General features: G+C 42.1%; 1 long non-coding RNA gene across 1 annotated transcript in view; it reads left to right on the forward strand.

Annotated features, from left to right (window-relative positions):
* Gm9961 (predicted gene 9961) overlaps positions 1 to 18,809 on the forward strand; it is a 29,231-nt gene extending 10,422 nt beyond the window's left edge. Inside the window, exon 3 of the long non-coding RNA NR_033509.1 lies at positions 18,639 to 18,809. This is a non-coding gene — a long non-coding RNA (predicted gene 9961). The remainder of the gene's footprint in view (positions 1 to 18,638) is intronic.
* The last annotated feature ends 4,560 nt before the right edge of the window (positions 18,810 to 23,369 follow it).

Here is a 23,369-nt window from a genome sequence, read left to right on the forward strand (position 1 = left end):
CAGTATTCTTGGTGAGGCTCTGTGATGTTATGTCACTTTAGTAGGCTATAGGGCCAGGTCAAGCTTTGCTCTGATTACTTCTGAATCGATGATTTTCCATGAGTTTTTATTTGCACTTTTACTTTCCATAGTGTGGCAGACCTTGTATTAGTTACTGTCTTAGTCAGTGTTCTATTGCTGTGAAGAGACACCATTACCACAGCAACTCTTACAAAGGCAAACATTTAATAGGGACTTGCTTACAGTCTCAGAAGTTTAGTCCATTATCTTCATGGCAATGATCGTGGCAGCACACAGGCAGACATGGTGCTGGAAAAGTAGCTGAGAGTCTTATATCCAGATCTATAGGCAGCAGGAAGAGAGAAAGACAATGGGCCTGCCTTGAGCTTTTGGAAGCCCAGAGCCCACCCTCATTGACACACTTCGCCGACAATGCTACACCTACTCCAACAAGGTTACACCTCATAATTCCTGTCAGATAGCGTCACTTCCTGATGACCAAACATTCAAATATATGAGCCTATGGGGCCATTCCCATTCAAGCCAGCACAGTTGCTTTCTCCTTGCTCTTGATGGCGCTGTTTGGGTGGCTTAGGAGATGCAGCCTTGCTCAAGGGAGTATAGCACTGGAGACAGCCTTAGAGAGTTTAAAGTCTTGCACTATTCTGAGGTTGCTATGCTTCCTGCTTGCCATTCCAGATGTGAGCTCACAGCTGTTCCTGCCATGGTGCCTGCTTCATGCTGCCATGATGTCCCTTGGGAATTGTAAGCTCAGATAAGTTCTTTCTTCTATAAGTTGCTCCTGGTCATGGTGTTTTATCACAACAGAAAAGTGACTAATAGACCAGACAAGAAGCAATTTAAATTAAAAAAACTGTATGTTTGACTCACAATCTGAGGCGGGGAAAGCATGGCTGCAGGAGATGAGGCAGCTGGCCACAGCATCTGCAGTCAGGACACAGAGAGATGAGTGTCCATCTTCCTCATTCAGTCGAAGCCCCGGATGGCCATGTGTAGCATTCGCTCAGTTCTGCCTTCTCACCTCAGTTGGCATCTCATCAGAGAACCCCTCACAGACATGCCCAGATGCTGGTCCAGCATGGCTGCGTAAGGGGATGTGTGACACAATTCCTGCCCCTGCAACAATGACAGGGCTGATGGTTGCTGTTGCCCTGAAGCTGATCTGCTGTCTCTTCTATTTTACACTCAATCTCTCTTTCTGGGCAATGTACTTCCCTCATTGCTCAGAGCTAATGACTGCACAATAAATGAACAGACATGGATCTCAGAAGTGAGGACTGGAGGTTGTCACGAGGCTGTGGAGGATGGGGAACAGGCCTTCGCTTGGCCTTTAGGGCCATGGAAAAGTATCTAGACAATATAACCACAGAGGCCATAAAAGCCTACATGGCCCTTTGAAGAAATTGCTCATTTAGAGACTTGGCCTTGAACTTGAAATTATGAGGAGATACCTGAACATTCTGATCCAATGACTGTTGCATTAATTAGCCAGGGTGAATCTGAGGATATCAAGGACAGAGAGCTAAAATGTTCTCAAGAAGAAAAGACATGAATAGGAAAAGAAGGAATCTATAGATAACAAGCAACGATGATGGGTTTATCTTAAAGGAGGAAGGTGTGTATGTGATCTAGAGAGGAATAGTCTTCGGAGCGTGCATGAGGCCATGGAGTTGTCGGGACAAGAAAACAAAGATCAGAGAATTAAAAGATGATGGACTGTGTTCTCCTAGCTACTTGAAGGATTGAAGACAGCAATGCCTACTTTACTTGCAGACATTTTAACATTTTGTAAGAAATTGTTTTAACCTTAGTAGTCTGTCACCTTTTTGTTCTTACATGAAAATAGTGACTAAAGACTGCTGTTTGCCGTGCCAGGAAAACATAAGAGCTGTGCCCAGCACTCATGAAGACAGACCGTAAAAACCATAAAGAAATGTGCTTTTGCTTTGTGTTTAGTTTCCGTTTTAAGGAGTCAGAGGTTAGAACTAATGATCCTGGATTCATAGAATTTATGAAATTTAAGGACTTTTAAAAAAATATTAACAATGTTGATGATCTTGCTTTAGTAAATAAAAAAACTGTTCAGGCTGTCTGGTCCAGAGAAGCCAAAAAAATGAAAAGGAAGAAGGAAAAAGAATGATGAGAAGAAGGAAAAAGAGGGAGAAAGGAAAAAGGGAAGAATGGTGAGAGTCCTCGGGAACAGAGAGAGCACCTGAACTGACAGTTGCATCCACTACTGACTCGGATCTTTATTGAACCACTGCCACTCCCATTCCCGCTTTCCTGGGACCCTCCTCATGCTGAGGCTGGACCTCCACACCCAATTGCTTCTTTCCTACACAGTTCTGAATTCTATCAATTTGGCAATCAGTATCAACCATCATAGGTCTCATTCAGACAGCTGAGGGGCTGGATGGAGAAGAAACTGACCTCTTCCTGGGCAAGAGGACCTCAGCCTAGTGAACTTAGAGAGTCACCACTGCTCATCCTGTAGCCTTCCGTGCTTGTCCTGGGGTCCTAAGCCTGCCAGTTCACAATGTCGATTTTAGACCTGCTAGCTTCCAGAATCACATGGGCAATTTCCTTCAGATAAGCCATTCTATGGATATAGGCATGTGCTATTGATTCTGTTGCTTTCAGTAAAGACCATAAGAGAGTTTTCTTCTAAAATTTCCAAACCCCACAGTTGGGAGCATAGTTCAAGGTGGTGTTGTCTGGAATGAAGGACAATATTCTCAACGCAAGTGTGCCTCTTCAGTGCTCTGGGTTCAAATGTCTCTCACCTTTACTCAGTCCTGACTTGCACATGGGGGTGTTTGGGGATAGGGAAAGAGGGGAGTCCAGAAAAGGCACAAGGTTTTCACTTTTGCAAACTTGGTCTCTGCCATGTTTGTGTGTGCACGTGTGTATATTCCTGTTTGTGTTCATGTACATGATGTGTTTGCATGTGTGGCCAGAGGACAACAGTTGTGTCATTCCTCGGGGACTTTCCCACTCTTTTTTTTTTAAACTGGGCCTCTCACTGGTCTGGAGCTCATCAAGTAGGCTATCTTGCTATCTGTCTAGGGAACCTCGGGGATTCACCTGTCTGTGGTTCTCCAGTACACACAGCACTAGGGCAGCATTTTTTTATGCCTGTTCTGGGATTGAATTCAGAGTTTCATGCTTGTGAAGCAATTCATTAAGCCATTTTCCCAGCCCCTGAGATTGTTTTTGTTATTGTTATTTGTTTGTTTTTGTTTTTCTATTTGTATGTTTTAAGGGAAAAGCAAACTGGTAGTTTTTTTTAGAACTGGAAATGTCTTTGTTCATGAAAGCGGACGCACCAACAACAAGATGAGAACTCATTGTTTTGTTTGGCTTTGCTGTTTTGAGATCTCAGTGTGAGGCATGGGCTGGCCTTTTATCTCCAGAGTGCTAAGATTACAGGCATATGCCACCATGCCTAGCTTACTTTTAATGTATCATTTCAGTGATAATGTTAATGGGTTGATAGTAATATCACTTTCCCTCTCGTTAGATAAATATTTGAGAACTTCCAAGCTAGACCTGTACTCTTCAGCAGTAATGTGAGTTCCTGTCCTTGCACCATTTAGCATCTCTATAACCTTCTTCAGAGATTGTTAGCTTATCTGTTCTTTGTTATAGGAAAGAAAACTATTTTAGGTGTCATAATATATGATTTTTCTTTATAAGTACCTACTAAGATATTTTATGCATATTTTCTCATTTTATTACCAAAACAAAATAAATTTTCACTCCTTTTTAAAGTTGAGTTCATAGAGCTGGAGGTAATTTACCTGATGTCAGCCATCATTCCCAAGATGGCAGAGCTGAAAGTTCTCTTCCTGTTTCCTGCCCTTTGGTGTCAGTTTCCACACTGCCACTCTTTAAAATCTTTCCAGGCTAACTTCTTTTCTTGTCTACATTTTACTAGATTCCTGAGTTCAATTAATTCTCTCTCTCAGCCTCTCAAGCACTAGGAATACAGGTATTTATCACCCATGCCATAATGAGTTTTTAAAGTCTTGTCTTTGTGAATGTGTCCATTTGACATCCCTGTTTAATTATCAAACAGCAGTTGTCTTACTTCTGGGCTGCAGAGTCACAGAACCTGACGTTCAGATCACCTGACCACATTTATTCTTCTTGCCGTAGGCACTGTGAATGGAGACAAGGTCATTAATTACAAAGCCTTCTGCTTATCTCACCTGTAAACTAGCACTTGTCATGTTTAAGTACAGAGTTGCTTGGAGATTTGGTGACATGGTGTACTTAAGACATATATCATTATATCTAGTAATTGTTCAATAAATGGTTTGTTGTGGTTGCTGATCTGAAAGTCACCAATGGCCTTTTAGCAGGGTACAGTCTGCAGGCCCCCTGGGCAGAGAGGCGGGCAGGATGCTGACCTTTTTCATCCAGTAGCTTGAATGTAATCAGTCTATGTGGGTTTCCGCTCATCCACCTATCTCCACTTCTAGCTCTGCACTGTGCAACACTCCCTTGTGCATTACCTTCTAAGGATAACCACAAGGGCTTCTGAATACTTCCCAATGCTTTGTTTTGTTTGTTTGTTTTTTTAACCATAAGTAGTAACTATATCCACCTAAGGTACATCTTAGTATTTTTACACTTATTGAGTTTGGTGATATCAAAGTCCTGTCTCCTTTCTCAGTGAGAATAAAGAAAAAAACATTTTCACTTTAAACCAGTCCTCTCAATTCATGTACATGTCAGATGTACAGTTTCAGCTCTTTGTAGAGATACAAGCTCCCAGGGAGCATAGAACATAGTAAGAATTGGGAACACACCACCATAGCACTAAAATCACTTAGTCAATACTGGAGAAATCAAATTGAGGTTTTTTTCTTGATTAAACTTACTGATGTTTACCATCCTGAGGCAGAGAGCAATGCCTGCCTCAAAGGTCATCAATTCCATTATAAGGACCCCAGTGAGAATACTTTAACTAAACTCAAGTCCAAGTAATTATTTTAAGGTTATTAATAGGTTCAGAGACTTTGAAGGGGACACAAATAAAAACATAACCACAACCACGAGGGTAGAATAAATCCCTCACTGAACTCCAAGAGAGCACAAATATCCTAATGAAAATAAGAAAGATATACACAAAGGATAAAAAGGCTGAGAAAGAAATTAGGGAAACGACACCCTTCACAATAGCCACAAAAAATATAAAGAATCTTGGTGTAACTCAAACCAAACAAGTGAAAGATCTGTATAACAAGAACTTCAAGTCTCTGAAGAAAGAAATCGAAGAAGATCTCAGAAGATGGAAAGATCTCCCATGTTCATAGATTGGCAGGATTAATATAGTAAAAATGGCCATCTTGCCAAAAGCAATCTACAGATTAGATGCAATCCCCATCAAAATTCCAACTCAGTTCTTCATATAATTGGAAAGCAATTCCGAAATTCATTTGGAATAACAAAAACCCAGGATAGCAAAAACTATTCTCAATAATAAAAGAACTTCTGGGGAATCAGCATCCCAGACCTCAAGCTGTACTACAGAGCAACTGTGTTAAAAACTGCATGGTATTGTTACAGTGCCAGGTAGGTAAATAAATGGAATAGAATTGAAGACACAGAAATGAACCCACACACGTATGGTCTCTTGATATTTGAAAAAAGAGCTAAAACCATCCAGTGGAAAAAAGACAGCATTTTCAACAAGTGGTGCTTGTTCAACTGGTGGTTAGCATGTAGAAGAATGCTCTCTCTATACAAAGCTCAAGTCCAAGTGGATCAAGGACCTCCACATAAAGCCAGATACACTGAAACTTATAGAAAAGAAACTGGGAAAATGTTTGGAACACATGGGCACAGGGGAAATTTTCCTGAACAGAACACCAATGGCTTATGCTCTAAGATCAAGAATCAACAAATGGGACCTCATAAAATTGCAAAGATTCTGTAAGACAAAGGACACTGTCACTAGGAGAAAACAGTAACCAACAGAGTGGGGAAAGATCTTTAGCAATCCTGCATCCAAAGGAGGGCTAATATCCAATATAAACAAGGAACTCAAGAAGTTAGATTCTAGAGAACCAAATAACCCTATTTTAAAATTGAGGAACAGAGCTAAACAGAGAATTCTCAATTGAGGAAACTCAAAGGGCTAAGAAGCACCTAAAAAAGTGTTCAATATCCTTAGTCATCAGGAAATGCAAATCAAAACAACCCTGAGCTTCCACCTCACACCAGTTAGAATGGCTAAGATCAAAATCTCAGGTGACAGCAGATGCTGGTGAGGATGTGGAGAAAGAGGAATACTCCTCCAGTGCTGGTGGGATACAAGCACTCTGGAAATCAGTCTGGAGGTTCCTCAGAAATTTGGATATAGTATTACCTGAGGACCCAGCTATACCCCTCCTGGGCATATACCCAAAGATTCTGCACCATATAACAAGGACACATGCTCCACTATGTTCATAGCAGCCTTATTTATAATAGCCAGAAGCTGGAAAGAACCCAAATGTCCTTTAACAGAGGAATGGGTACAGAAAATGTGGTATATTTACACAATAAAATTCTTAGTTAAATGGATGGAAGTAGAGAATATAATTCTGAGTGAGGTATTCCAATCACAAAAGAACACACATGGTATGCTCTCATTGATAAGTGGATATTAGCCTAAAAGCTCCAAATACCTAAGATACAATTCACAGACCACATGAAGATCAAGAAGAAGGAAGACCAAAGTGTGGGTGCTTTTGGTCCTTCTTAGAAAGGGGGACAAAATACTCACGGGAAGAAATATGGAGACAAAATGCAGAGCAGTGTCTGAAGGAAAGACCATCCAGAGACTGACCCACCTGGGGATTCATCCCAGATACAGTCACCAAACTCAGACACTATTGTGGATTCTAAGAAATGCTTGCTGACAGGAGCCTGATATAGCTGTCTCCCGAGAGGCCCTGCCAGAGCCTTACAAATACAGAGTTGGATGCTCACAGCCATACATTACACTGAGTGTGGGGTCCTCAATGGAGGAGTGAGAGAAAAGACTGAAGGAGCTGAAGGGGTTTGCAACCCCATAGGAAGATCAACCTTATCAACCAACCAGACCCTCCAGAGCTCCCAGGGACTAAGCCACCAAACCAAGGAAGGAGTACACATGGCTCCAGCTGCATATGTAGCAGAGGATGGCCTTGTCAGGCACCAATGGGAGGAGAGGTCCTTGGTCCTATGAAGGCTCGATGCCCCAGTGTAGGGGAATTGAGGGCAGGGATGTGGGAGTTGGCAGGAGGTTGGAGGAATACCCTCGTAGAAGCAGGGGGAGGTGGGATAGGATATGGGGTTTCCAGAAGGGGGGGAATCTGGTAAGGCGACAACACTTGAAATGTAAATAAGTTGAAATAAATAAATAAATAAATAAATAAATAAATAAATAAATAAGGAAAGGAAAGGAAAGGAAAGGAAAGGAAAGGAAAGGAAAGGAAAGGAAAGGAAAGGAAAGGAAAGAAGGAAAGGAAAAAAGAAGACAATTTGGGGAAATTAAAATCAAGAATGAAAAACATGGAAGAAATAAAAATATAAATGAAGCTGGAAATATGAAAAATCTAACAAAACTAAAGACTCAGTGGAAGGCCTTGCTAATAGAGTGGGTTATGCGGAAGATGGGATATTGGTGTTGAAAATGAAGAGAGGAATGGGATCATTTAGTCAAAGAAAATGATGTTTTAAAAACAGTTATCAGTAACTCATGAGATCTTTAGGATACCAGGAAAGTAATCAAACTTTTGACTTGTGGGCACTGAAGAAAGAGAAGAATTCTATGCTAGAGGCACAGAAAATATTTTCAATAAAATCAAAGAAGAAAATAACCCAAATGCAGTGAAAGAGATGCACATGCATATGTAAGAGACACAAAACACCAAATAGACAGAATCAGAAATGAAACAACACCCTCTGCCATACTGTAGTAAAACATTAAATATGCAGAACAAAGAAAATGTATTTTTTTAAAAAGAAAATTAGCAGCTTCAAGAGAGCACCATCAAACCACATACAAACAAAAAAATCTCCTACAGAACCATCAGAATAACTACTTGCTTCTCAATGGAAACCTTAAAAGCCAGAGGGGCTTGGAATGGTTCTTTTGAATTTCTCCACAGGGGACACAGGTGACAACTGAGACCTGGAAAGTCAGCAAAAGTATCAGTTATGATAGAAGGAGAAGGAGTCCATTCAACAATGAGGGAGCCTACAGAATGCAAGAAATCTGAGAGCTAATATCCAGAATGTACAAGGAGCTTAAAAAAAAAACAAAAACAAAACAAAAACCTAAACACTGAGAAGCTGATAGAGGAGGGAGTGAGCCGCTCATGATAGAAGTGTTTTCATGTGACCCTGGTAGTCTGGGTCTGAACTCAGAAACTCCATGGCAGAAGGAGCACGGATTCACAAAATTTGGTTTTGACCACCATATGCATGCTGTGATGTGCACATCCCCACTAATAATAAATAATTCTGTAAAAGAAAATAAATATCAATTTCAAAATAGTCTGTGAAATGGAACAGAGTTCTCAAAAGATGAACTATGAATGATTATAAAATTCAAATAACATTTTTAAAAGTCTTTAACATTCTTAACCATCAAGAAAATACTGAACTACCTGGCAAAATGTGTCTCCTGGTACAATGGTGACAGGACTGCCTTGGAGGTAGCCAGATCATTCACCACTCAGGAGGAGTGAGCTGAGGCACACTCCACAGGACCGAGTGCGTGCCTGGCATTGGAGAACTAGTCAAAAGTCCCTATCAGGGAAGTTACAGTGCTACGCGACGATTTACTGCTGGTGTTTTGCCAAATGGACATACAGTTAAATTGTCCTTTAAACTTTACATTACTATTCAAAGACTAGTGTGGGTCTTGGCCTCGGTCACCCCCTCAGAGGCCCACAGAACACTGCGGAAGAGGGTGGAAGTCTATAGGAGCTGAAGGATTGGGAAGAGAGCAGTGGGTGGTGCCTTCTAGATGCAACAGGGCTGTTGTGAGCATGGACACACAGCACTTGTGCCTGTCTGCACAGAAAAGGAGGGACATAAGGATAATGTGGGGACTAGCTGGAAGGAGGGGGAGGGGAGGGAGAAGAGAGAGGGAGAGGAGTGAACGTAATCACAGCACCGTATATATGAAAGTGTCAAAAACTTTAGTCCAATAGAAATGCTTCCAGGGCAAGAGAGGAATGCTGTAAGACACATTCTCAGGCATCAAAATTCTCAGTGGATTGGCCCCAATTTCCTCACCTTAGAGGGCCAACCTGTGGACACTCAATATTACCCAGGGTGACCTAGCTATGCACATAACCTCCACACATACACTTTAAATCATTTCTAGGTTATGTCCAATGCCTAATACAATAAAATATTATGTATTAATAAATACTATAATGTGTTGTCTAGGCCATACAATAAAAAGGGTTGTATGTGTACAAAATAGACATAAAATTCAAGTGTTTTGATCTATAGTTGAGACTGAAGATATGAAATCCATGGATATAGAGACATGACTATATGTGTAAGTATGTTGCTGAATGTGTGTGAGGCGAAAGTTCAGCTGACCCACAATCCCACTTGGATTTTAATACTGTCTCAAATGCTGTTCTTTTAAGTAGAACTATATGAAATTGCCACGTTTGTAGGTCAAAATGGTTAATTACCAGTCATTTTTTTTTTTATCATTCTTGTCCATGAATGGAACTATTGAAACCTACTTCTGGTGCTCCTGTCCGATAACTTCCTGGAAATGGGCCATTGTATTGAAGAGTACTCTCCCACTCCAACCAGTGACACATGACACTTCCTAATTCCCCATGCATTTGCCAAACTGCCCTACAAGCCATGAGGGAAACAGTTGACTGGCTAAGTCCATATGCTCCTCTCTTTGTTGGGATTTTCTGCAAAACTTCTGTTTCCGGTTGGCTCCCTTCCCCTGGCAACTAGACACATACACAACTGTCTCCCTCATCCATATACTGATACAAGAGCCATGCAGCAGAAGCCAGATTGTGCCTACAATGGTAGCATAGAATCACCTGAAATATGGTTTCTAAACATTGGCTTATATGTTTAAAGTTCCTATACATCACATTAACTATCCAGAGATGGACATGCATTATGAACACAGAATGTTGTGAATAAAATAACAGCACAGTTTAAAGTTCACAAGGTATCAGCTATGGTGTTAAGTATTCAGCCTATGGATGCCTTACCTTTACCCTAAGATCTAAGCATCCTCACTCCCACCCTCAGAGACGGAGATGCTATCAGCCCATCCAGATGGCACAGCTGCTGTACTAGTAGCCTGTTGCTACAAAACAAGAGCGCAGGATTTAGAAGTTTAACACAACACATATTTATTTACTATTTATTCTTTTTCCCATTTAATGCATTTAAGTTTTAAAAACAAGGTCTTGCTATGTAGCACCAGCTGGCTGCAAACAGCCTCTCAGACTCCTGTGTGTTGGAATTGCACGCACATAGCATCATGCTGTCTTCTGTTGGTGGGCTTGCAAGAGGCTGAGATCAAGGCAGCAGTCAGGCCTGAGGTCTCGGGTTAGGATTTGATAAGGAACAGACAGGCTTTTAGGTTCCCTCACACGGCTGTTGGATGCTCTCGGTTTCTCAGGGGCTGTTGCACTCAGAGCCTTAGTCACCTCTGGGCTCTCTGTCCACAGTTCTTTCGAACACGGAGGCTCACACGTGGAAGCTCACTTCAGCAAAGCTGGCAAAGGACAGAATGAACTCTTGTATCACCACAGAAGTGACCTCCCATTACCCTTTGCTGCATTCCTTTGGTTAGAAACAAGTTACCTGACTGGCCCACTGAGGTGGTAGATATCGATTGCCTACAAAACAGGATCCAGAATTGCCTAGGAGACAAATGTCTGGGCATATCTATAATACAGTTCTAGAGTAGGTTAATTGAGGTGGGAAAATTCATTCTAATTGTGAGTGGCATTCATTGCCTTCTGCTTGCTGACTGCAGATGCAACAGGACCTCAAACTTTCGTTGTGCTGACATCCACACCATGCCTGTAGCCTACAGCAGAGATACAAAATAAACTCTTCCATCTTTAATATGCTTTTGTTGCAGTTAAGTAGCAAACTTAACTGCAGGGTTTGAAGCCACGCCCAGAAACTCTGAAGCCCCACCCCCAGTTGACCACTATGCTCTATTGTCTCTCAGAGAAATTAGCTTGATTTCCCTAAAAGATTAGTCTGTTTAGCCTCATATGAATGCCAGCACTTTTCAAACATATTAACCCCTTTAGATTTAATCTACCAAGTCAGAAGGAGGCAGGACAAGCCAGCAGTGGATGGCACACTTCCTGGTCCTACAGATTTCACGTAGAGATAACCTAATCATAAGACTAGTATGACTTATAATACTAAATCCTAGACCCTTGGCCACTAAACCCAAACTTCCATGTGATTCTTAGAACATCTGACCAATTTGCATATGGAGAAAGAAAAATCTAGCAAGCTCAGACTCAGAGAAGCAAAGCTACCTTGGAGGGGATTGATATTATACAGGCACCCTCCCCCTCGCCTTTGTGTTTAGCATCTGTAACTAAATTCAGAACTGAAATTACTAGCTTTGACAAACATCTTTAGACTCAGCCATACATTCGTACATAATTTGGTTTTCAGGGGAGCAGGGGGACTTGTCATGGGAGCACCTCTGTGGGCAGAGGTATATCTTCATTTACTGAAATGTTCCTAGCAACAGAAGTTGTTTTTGTATTCGCCCCCAAGTCTTCAGAGTAGAGACAGACAAAACCGGTAACAAGAAATCTAGAAAATTGGTCGATGTGATTCAGTTCCCTGAGAGTGCAATTTGTACTGTACATATATTCCATTGCATTTACCCACACGAAGCCAAAGTGGTGTGTTTTTTTAAAAAAATATAATGACAAACATGAGTTATTGCGGGTTTTTTTTTCCTTTAAAAGCTAACATATGGAACAGCAGGTAAATGCAATCTTGTCACACTGCCTGGGGATTGCTCTGGCATTTCAACTGGATTTTCCTTGCAGGATGATTTCTCTTATTATCTGTTTCCATATTATTTAGCTCTGCATGCATTCAGAACTTAGCCAGCTCAGTTCCTTCTGGGAAGTAACAATAACAATAATAGCAGTTATTAGCATTCTTATTGATCACTCTCCTGTGCTCAGTCTCCCCTATGCATTTTATGTATGTGTGACGTGTAGTGTAGGCACAGGAGCATTGACTGAGGTACAGGAACTTGGACCCATGCATTTTTCCCCTTAGTGATAGGGGTCAGTGCTTTTACCCACCAAAGTTTCTCCTCAAACTGTACCCTATATATTTTCAATGCAACACATCATTTTCTTTTCAAAATAATGGATAGCCACTAGGAAGTCCCAGACTCCATGGAAGCAGGAGGCTCCCAGGACCCAACAGTGATAGCTTTAGCTGAAACACCCCAAAAAGGGTAGATAAAACCTGTAGAGACCACCTCCAGTTGATAGGCACAGCTCTCCGTTGAGGGATGGGACCACCCACAGTGATAGCTTTAGCTGAAACACCCCAAAAAGGGTAGATAAAACCTGTAGAGACCACCTCCAGTTGATAGGCACAGCTCTCCGTTGAGGGATGGGACCACCCACACATCTCAAAAATTTTAACCCAGAAGTGTTCCTTTCCAAAGGAAAGACAGGGAAAAAAAAACAAAAACAAACAAAACAAAACAAAACAAAACAAAAAACAAAACAAAACAAAAAAACAGAGACTGAAGGAAAGGCTATTCAGAGACCACCCCACCTAGGGATCTATCCCATTTGCAGACACCAAAACCCCACACTGTTGCTGAGGCCAAGAAGTACTTGCCAACAGGAGCCTGGTATGTCCGTTCCCTGAGAGGCTCTATCAGCAACTGACTAATACAGGTGTGGATACTCAGAGCCAGCCATCAGACTGAGTCTGGGGACCACAATGGAAGAGGAAGGACTGAAGGAGCTGAAGGAATTGCAACCCCATAGGAAGAACAGTATCAGCTAATGGGATCACCCAGAGGTCTCAGGGACTAAACCACCAACCTGAGAGCATACCTGGAGGGAGCCATGGCTCCAGATACATATGTAGCAGAGGATGGCCTTATCTGACATCAATGGGAGGGGATGCTCTTGGTCCTGTGGAGGCTTGATGCCCCAGAGTAGGGGGATGCTAGAGCAGTGAGGCAGGAGTAGGTGAGTGGGTGGAGGGGATCCTTATAGAGGCAAAGGGGAGGGGGAAGAGGAGGAATGGGATGGGAGATTTGTGGAGGGGAAACTGGGAAGGGGTATATAATTTGAAATGTAAATGAATAAAATGACTAATAGAAAAATAATAATCCTAAACCTTGGGCTCATTTTTTACTGATGAGGGAAATGAAACTTGAGGCTCAGAGAATATTTGGAACTTGTCTACAGTCACATGGGAGTCATTAGGAGAGCAGGTCTTGAGGCCCTGCTCTTCAGCCTGTGGAAGACTGACTGCCTCCACACAGTGCCATTGATGAGCGCCTGAACAATGTGTGAGACTTTGGATGTTTCTCTTGTCCTCCCACTTTTCCTTGGCAAAGAACACAGTGTAGCAAGCCCTCCCTCTTGAACAATGCTATTGAGAATGCAAACAGTATGCAGTTTCTTAGCTGTGTGGCCTTGGCCAAGGATATTAAGGCCTGATAACTCTGCTTCATTGGAACCCAGGAGTTATGACTATGCCTTCTTCTTTCAGTGGATGTGAGAGTTTTATGAGGATATACATGTAAAGTGCTTGGCACAATGCCTGGTACTGGGGGTAAAGGTGTGCTTGTTGATAGTTCTATGATCAGCACATGGAATTCTACAGTGCTGATGATTCCTGCTGCTATTTTGTATTATCTCTATGAGCAGGAGTGAGTTGTTTCATCTTGAGACTCCGTTTTTCAGTTTGTTAGCTGGGCATCATAGTATTACCCTTGACATGGGGAATGCTTTAAAAGGGTTTCATGGCAGATGTCCTTAAATGCCACCTAGGAGACATTTGGCAATTCCTGAAGCTATTTTGTCTGTCAGAGCTGAAGGATACTCTCATGGTGTGTGTGTGTGTGTGTGTGTGTGTGTGTGTGTGTGTGTGTTACAGCCATGGATATTGGACACTCCTAGCATCTAGAGAATATACTGAAGAGAGACCAAATATCCCATAGGCATAGGACAGACCCCTACAATCTGATCAGAAATGTCAGTACTTTCAATATCTAGACACCCCACGCAATGGGCATTTCACACACAAGGCCTGAGTAAGGCTGGCAATGATTATTTTCTGTCTTCTGGAGTTCCCATTTTCCTAATTACTGTTAAAGGTCCTTACAGATTTAGAACTATCTGATTCAGCATGAGGTAAAACATAGATCCAGTTCCATACACGACTCAAGAAGGAAGGGTATAAATGCTGGGTCTGAGTAGGCTCTCAGCAAGATAACTTGGAAGCAATGACCTATTTTGGTGAGATAGAAACCACTCTTTTAAAATGAAGTTTTATAGAATTCTTACTTTCAAGTGTAGTTGAAAGTAGTCCTCACTAAGCTGAATCCCCCACTTCATGTTAAAGGAACAACTCTAGGTTGTCTATTTGTGCTATAATTCCATTTCTATTTGCAAGGACGTTTGAAGATAAAACTCACTGCTTTTTCTCTGAGGAGGGAAATAGGAAACCTTCAATGACTTCATTTCTAAAGCATTTATTTATTTATTTATGTCTAAAGCATTTTATGGCCATGGACAAACCTGAAGACTTTGTTTAGGAGTTGGGGCAAGTTGTGGTGTCAGGTAAGCCATGCTGAAGAAGAAGAAGCAGAAAGATCAGAATCTTGAGGCCAGTCTGGAATAAACATTTAAAAAAAAATTATGGACCACATTGAAGACGGGTCAGAGAGGGGTTAAGAGCCAGAAGCCATGCGCAAAGCCATGTCTTCTAACATGCCAGGATGCTGTACTCATGAACTTCTGTAACTGTGTCTCTATCAAATCTACACAAGAACAAGCCAGTCAGAGTCTAACATGGATGGGTGGGACTCACTAACCCTCATGTCTAATTGACTTCTGAGGCAGGTGGAGTCAGTTTTTTAAGGGTGTGGCCTCTAGTAGATGGGCCATTCTTCAGTGGATGGCCCCATGAGTGTGTTGGACTTAGTGTGATACTTGTGACATAAGTTGGGAGTACAGGGGTGAATCTTGGAAGAATGGGGTAAATATCAAAATACTTTTATGATATTCTTTAAAAATTAATACAAATATTATATTTAAAAGAAAACAAAACAAAGAAACAACTCTTTCCCAAATATGGGGCCTGGCAAATGGCTTAGCAGGTAAAAGCACTTCCCAAACAAACCTGATGACCTGAGTTTGAGTCCCTGTGGTGGTTTGAATAGGAAGAGCCTCCATAGGCTCATATACTTGAGTGCTTAGTCATCAGGAAGTGGTACTACTTGAGAAGGATTAAGAGGTGTGGCCTTGTTGGAGGAAGTGTGGCCTTGTTGAATCAACTGGGATTGGAGTTTGAGGTGTCAAAAGTCCAAGCCAGGCCAGGTGTTTCTCTCATCCTGCTGCCCAGGGGTATAAGTATAGGGCTCTCAACTACTTTTCCATTGTCATGTCTGCCTGTATGCCACCATGCTTCTTGCCAAGATGATAACAGATTAAACTTCTGAAACTGTAAGCCATCCCCAATTAAATGCTTTCCTTTATAAGAATTGCCAGGTATCTTAGTTAGGGTTTCTATTTCTGTGAAGACACACCATGATTACTACAACTCTTATAAAGGAAACATTTTAAGCGGGGCTGGCTTACAGTTTGGAGGTCTAGTTCATTACCTTCATGGTGGGAAGCACTATGGTAGCACCCAGTCAGATATGATACTGGAAAGGTAGCTGAGAGGTCTACATTTGGGTTGACAAGCAATAGGAGAAGAGAGAGAGAAAGAGACTCTTGGCTTAGCTTGAGCGTTTGAGACCTCAAAGCCCACTCCCAGTGACACACCTCCTTCTACAAGGTCACACCTACTCTAACAAAGCCACACCCCCTAACAGTGCCACTCCCTGGGGCCCAAACATTCAAATCTATGAGCTTATAGGGGCCATTTTTATTCAAACCACTACATTCACCTCCTTCCCACCCATAGGCTTGTAGCCATATCATAATGCATTCAGTCCAACTTCAAAAGTCCCCATAGTATGTAACAGTCTTAACCCTGTTTAAATGTCCAAAGTTCAAAGGCTTTTCTGAGACTCAAGGCAATCTTTTAACTGTAACCCCTGTAAAATCAAACTTAAAAAAGCAGATCACATACTTCCAACATTCCATGGCACACACTCTACACTAGAATTCCAAAAAAAGAGAGAAGGGGGCATGGTGAGAAAATGCTGAACCAAACAAAGCAAGAACAAAAAAGGCCAGCTGAGCAGACTCCAACTTGTGCATCATAGTGTCTCTTACAGCAATAGGACACTGACTGGGATGGTCCCCAAACCCAGGTAAACAGCCAGATGCAGTCAGAGGTCATAACGTCCAGTACTCCTGCAGCAGGATGGGACAAGGAGGCAGAAGGATCCTGGGGGTGTACAGAAGCATGCAGTTTGTCAGGACCAACAGGAAAGCCCCTGCCTCTACACCCTTGGATGAGTGAACTCACTTGCAAAGTTAGCCTCTCACATTCATGAACACACATACACACCATACATCTAAAAATAAAAAATCAACTACAGAGAGTTAAATTGGACAGATTAGACTTTTTCCCCTAGAGACCAGTCTTTGTATAAGTTTAAATTTTTTTTCTTATTTCTCTTGCTTTTGTTAATTCTTCTCATTTTTAAGTCAAATAACATACTTATGAAATGCTAAGGAGCTACAATTGATCATTATGCAGTGACCAATGCTGCTGACACTATGGGAATTAACTATTGAATTATTTAGTTTTCATAGTTTCACACGGATCACCAATAAAACATCTCTTCAGCCAGAATTCTCACCTGAGGGCTAATAATAGCAATGGTTAATCATTGTGAAGAATTCACAGTCAAAAGAGATAGTGAAGAGGAGGAGGAGGAGCAAGAAGAGGAGGCGGGAGGAGGAGGCGGGAGGAGGGGAAGGGGAAGGGGGAAGGGAAGGGGGAGTCGTAGTCGTCATCAAGGAAAACAGGCATAATTGTCCCACCCAAATATAACTAAATCCATAATGCTTATATCAGCTCATTTCTTCCCAATGTTCCTCCAGTAAGCATTTCTTGCAGACCATCAAAGTTCTCTTACATTTCCTATTTAACCCCACAATCCTCGAAATGTATTAGTTCTTGTAAATATTTCTTCATTGAAAAAATTAGCTATGAAACATGAAAAACTATAGAAAAATATAAGACACTGATGCCACACACACACAAACACACAAATTCTGTATGTGTGCACATGTATTCATGTATGTAGGTGCACATGTATGAGTGTGTATGTGGAGAACACTGTGGTGATGCCAAGTGTCTACCCCAGTTACTCTCCACCTCACCTTTTGAGACAGGATCTCACTAAGTACAGAGCTCACCATATCAGTTAATCTGGCTGGTCACTGAACCCAACCATCTCCAATCCCCAGAGCTGAGAGTACAAGCGAGTCACCAGACCTAACATTATGTAGGTTTGGAATCCAAACTCAGGTCTTCATGCTCACACAAGCTGCACATTTCTGACTGGACCATCTTCACAGCTTCACAAAAACACTCTTATCCAGAATAATGGTTAAAAGCAAAGACATTGTCTTTCCGCAGCTTTAGTTATGCCTTACAATTCCATGTGTGTGTTCCAGGATGGTGTCTGTGGCAGCTATTAATATCACTTGTTAAGTGTTTCCAGGTTTGAGTATCCCAGACATATAGCATGACCACTTCCTGCCTGGTTTATAGTTGGCTTAGATCGTGTGACTAGCTTTAGCAAAGAGCTGCATTCAATTAAAAGCCTGCATAGGAACCAGTAGGTTTTGTTCCCTTTACTATGACAATGAGCAATGCTTCAATTAGTAGCTGCTTGTCAGAAGAGTCTCAGAAAGAAGGTACACAGAACAGAGCTTCCAGGCAGCCTGTGAGCACGGGGAGTGAGCAACAGCATGTATCACTTCACCCTTGCAGAGGTCATCTCTTACAGCAGCATAACCTATCTTATCCTTTCTTCTATTAGAATATTTGTATGCCCACATGCAGCTACAACTATACACATACATGCACATATGCCTATACACATACACTCCCACAAATGCAAACCTATTCAAATTGTCTGTACATTTTCAATAAAAATGAATTAATTATTATGATGGAGAGAGGGCTGCACAAGCCCTGGTGTATGTGGGGGGTAGCTTGGTGCAGTTGGCCCTCTCCTGTAGTTTTGGAGATTGAAGTCATGTTGTCAGGCTTGCTGAGTGAGAGCCTTTACCCACCGATCTATCCTTTTAAATCTAATCTAGTTTGTGTAATAATTCCTTTAGGGATATGGTTGTTACAAAATATATTTATGGTTCTAAATTTGCTGATTTAATATCTATGTCCTGTTACTTTTCCAGATGCTGTGTCAAGAAAAACAAACACATGCAGCAAATTGGCAACAACAACAACTCCATCCTCAGTGGTGCGGACTGACTGCTGGATGTGGGTCCCTCTTGATTGACTAGAGGTGCTTTGCTATTCTCACTCCTTCTTGTTAGTCCCTTATAAAGAAAGTCTGTAAAGTCCTCAACAAGGCCTCTGTGTGCATGTTTAGGCTGCTATTGGTCTGTGTCCTATCGGAAGCAAGGCCATAGTAGCTTTCTCAACAGGTACATGTTCTGAGCTCTGAGTGTCACAGACACACTTGTGGGCACATTTTAGCTTTCCCAGTTATTCTGCTACACATGGATTCTAAGCACTGGCTCAATAATTAACCAGGCTAAAGATGTTGAAGTGGTTGTGGGTCTTTTTTTTTTTTTTTTAAGATAAAGACTATAAAATGCTACAAATGGAGTGGCACACTGGAGCATCTTCAAGGCTGCTCTTGTGTGTTAGCAGGCCCCTCCCTCACAGACTTGCTTTAGGATTTTCTTGGGCATTTGTGGTAGTTGTGCACAGGAGAAACAAAGGGATACGAATTGTCCAGCATCTTCTTTCAGGCCACCTGAGGAGCCAGGAAACTAAGACAGACATGAAAAAGCTCAGTTAATACGGGTGGGAGGACTTATTTCTTTAATTGTTAATAAGTGCACACATATTGGGTTCCATTATGTCATTTTCAAACCCAGGTTATATTTGATTTTTCATCTCCATCCTCCAACCTCCATATACCTCCAATACCCTCTTTTCTTGTTTAAAATTTATTTTATTTATTCTTTGAGATCTTGTATGTGAATACAATGTATTTTCAATGGTATCATTACAATGATATACATTACAATGTATTTTCATGGTATCCACTACACTACTCCTTCCAAGTCCTTCCAGACTTTCACCTGGTCTTCCTCCCTACTTCATTTTCTCCTTTTTAAACTAATCCAACTGAGTTCAATTGGTATTCTCCATATATACGTGGGCATAGATCATCTCTTGGAGTGTGGATGACCTACCAGGGCCCACATGCTTGAAGAAACCCTTTCCTGTCAGCCATCAGCAGCCAATAACTGCTCAGCTATGGATGGGACATGGGAAACTCCTCCTACATCCACACTAGAATTTTGTACAAGATCAAACTGACTAAAATTTCTTCCTTCCTCCTTCTCTCCCTCCCTTTCTCTCTTCTTTCCTTCTTCCCTCCATCCTTCTATGTTTCAGTTAGAAATTTTCTTTACTTCAGACTTCTTTTCTAGGCACTCAGTCACTCTTTTAAACAAAGAATCACAAGGGATGAATTTGTTTGCCATCATAAAACAGCTGGCCTTAGTTCAGAAATTGTACCCTGTGGGCTTCTATGGTAGGTTTCTTGTTCCACTCTCCAAGATAACTGTTTGGTGTGTTTTTCCTAGCCCCTCATCTTCCAGCAACACACCTACTGAATTTGGACCACTGTGTTAGCAACAGTGTTAGTCACCAGAACCAAATATCTGGCAGGACAACTTGGTAGAAGGCCCAGACTTCAGAGAGATTTCAAACCATCATGGTAGGGAAGGCCTGCATGCAATGCAGCAATGCATCTAGAACAGAAGCCCATCCCCAGGGATCCCTTTGGCCAGTCAGGTCCCATCTTCTCCAGGCTTCACACATAGCAGAATATGTGGACTAAACTTTTAAAGCATGGGCCTGTGGGGGACATTTCAGATTCAAACTAAAGCAACTAGCTTCTTCCTCCTTCCAGTGACAACGTGGGGACAGTCTGTCCCATCTAGAGAGAGCCCTTCTATTCTTCTCAGTAGCCTTATCCCTTGTTCCTGCTTCCTGTTTTCTCATCAGCCCACAACAGCAAGCAGAATCTACAATATCTTACTTTCTCCACAAAGTGTCCCCTCTTCCTCTCTGAAGAGAAAATGCAAAGAGATCCTGGGGTCGATTTTCCAGTCAACTCTAGGCCCTCTTAACTACTATGGGCTACCCTCTTCTGCTCAAGGGTTGGCCTCTGATGCCTGTATTTGCAATGGCCAAGAGAAGCAGAGTTGCTCTTTCTTGCCTACCAAGCATAGACAATAAAAGACATTTAGTACTTTTATTTATGCATATGATCAAAAGAGCACATGAAGAAGAATTATGGGATTCTATTGTCTTACTTTTTGGACCATGCTGGAGTAAACAGCCTCAATCTGCAGAAGTCAAATGCTTGACTGAAGAGTTGGGACATCACTCCTCTTGGGTTCATCCTTCTATAAAATGTGTGTGTGTGTGTGTGTGTGTGTGTGTGTGTGAGAGAGAGAGAGAGAGAGAGAGAGAGAGAGAGAGCATGTGTGAGTGTGCTTGATTGTGTGTGCACACATGTGTGGTTGAGTGTATGTGCACACACATGTGGTTGAGTGTATGTACACACGTGTGGGAGTATGCATGTGCATGTGGATGACAGAAGGGGCATCAAGTGTTCTCCTCCATCACTCTGTCTAGTTCCTTTGAGGTAGCATCTCTTCCTGAACTCAGAGCTCATATTTCGAGCTCAACTGGCAGCCAGAATTCCCCAGCAATCCTCCTGTTTCCAGTTGTATCAGACACAGATATATATATATATATATATAGTTACAGACATTGGGGGAGTACACCTGGCTTTTACATGAGTGCTAGAATCCCAACTCTGGTCCACAAGCTTGTGCATCAGGTATGGTTAATGAATGGGCATGTCTTTATCTCCGATCTGTAAGAATGTGTTGCTGTCTACCTATCTACTTTGTGACAGGCACCGACTTGAGGACTTTAGGAAAGTAGAGTGGATAAAGCAAAGGCCTGTCCTCATGGAGTTTCTGTTCTTGAAGAGAACTTTAGGAAAACAAATACTGTGTGACAAGAGATGGAACTTACACTATGGAAAAAGAGAAATTGCAGCAGGGCAGGGGCAGGGCAGAGGCAGGTGACATTACTAAACTGGGTGGGCGCAGTAGCACTCTAAAAGGAAACACAATTAAAGCAAAGTTTGGAAAGTAATAAAGGAGTTTACCAAGAAGATACAGGAGAAGATTTTGTAGAAAGAAGTAATCTAAAAGGGGTGTGGAGGGATGCATGCTGGGTATAAGGAGCTGCAAATACATAAATGTGCTAGGAAGAGGACAGGAGGGAAGATGGAATGGTTAGTGAGCGGGTGAGAGCTCACCACCATGCCACAGCTGTGAATGCCTCGGTGTGAGTTTTGTCTCTACCTTGCAGGAAATGCAGAGCCCTGGCAGGTGGCAGAGGAATGACATGGTCTTATGCTTAAAAGGTTTGCATGGACTGCTGTATTGGAAGCTGACTAAACATTGGGAAGGAGGGAAGCTAAAAGTCCTGGTAATAGCGTATTGCTGCAATCCAGGTGAGAGTTGCTTATGGTCCAAGCCAGAAGCTACCACACATGGAGATGGAGAGAAGTGGTTAGGTCCTGACCATACTGCGAGGATGAGACCAGCATGGCTTCCCTAGTACTTAGAAGCCAAGAAGAAGGCAGAGATAGTTCTAAGATTCTGTCTTCTGCTCCCAGAAGGAAGATGGTGTTCAGAGGGAAGATGAGAACAAAGGCTGAGGAGGCTGTTTGGGGCATACAGAGGAAGTAGAGAGGCCTCTAGAAGTCCGGAGACAACTGTGAGCAGTTGGATAGATATGTCTGGAATTCCCAAGCGAGATCTTGGCTTCATGGCCATGAAGGACTTGGTCATTTCTTCTTCTAAATTTTTGGGAGCCATGCTATTCCAAAAGCATATATCAGTATATATCAGTATATCCATGTACCTAGAATCAGTAACACCTTACAGTCAAAATGAAGACCCAGCCCAGCCTTTTAAGATCCTCCCATGTCTTCTGATTCATCAAAACAATAATACAGCTTCTTGTTTTAGACAGAACTTCTGTATCAGTTTATGTATGACAGTTGATGATCTTTTAAACAAAGGTTTCTCTTTATTTATGTGTGTGTGCTCATGCATCTGTGTGCATGTGCCTGTTAGTGTTTATGTGCACATGCATAGGGTGCCTCAGGAGACCTGAAGAGATTTCCTTCAGTCTGGAGTTACATGGGTTTGAAAGCTACCTAACGTGGATGTTGGGATCTGTATTCTGGTCTTCATGATTAAGCAGCAAATATTCTCAACCATGAGTCATCTCTCCAGTCTCCAACTGAACATGTTTCCACAGCATACGTGGCAGCTATAAGCTGCAGGCTATTTACTTATTTTTAATTCACTTGTGTGTATTTGTATGTGTGCATACACATGTGCGCATTCATCGCCACATGCTTGGGTGTGCTTGCAGAGGCCAAGACTCAGTGTCCAGTGCCCCTGGATCCTACTCCACCTTGTGCTCTTTTTCTTTTGAAAGGTGGTCTGCCCTGAACCTGGAGCTCAGTGCTTTGCCTTGACGGGCTAGCCAGCAAGTCCCAGGCACCCTCTTGCCTCCATCTCCCCAACACTGGGATTCCAGGCCTGCATTATGTGTGTGTCAGGGATTGAACTCAGGTCCTTGTGTCTTTGCAGCTTTTCCAGCTGAATCATCATCTTTCTAGCCCCTTATTCTTGTTTTTAATGCATTGTCATCGTGCATATTTAGCAGGTACAGTGTAGCAATTTAACACATATTTATTGAAGAGGCCTAGCAAAATGATCACCTTAAGCATTGAGCATTTCTTTGTGTCGGGAATACTTAAAACCCATAGCAGACATTTGAATTCA

The sequence above is a fragment of the Mus musculus genome, chromosome 16 (assembly GCF_000001635.26).
Source record: "Mus musculus strain C57BL/6J chromosome 16, GRCm38.p6 C57BL/6J".
Lineage (NCBI taxonomy): Eukaryota > Metazoa > Chordata > Mammalia > Rodentia > Muridae > Mus > Mus musculus.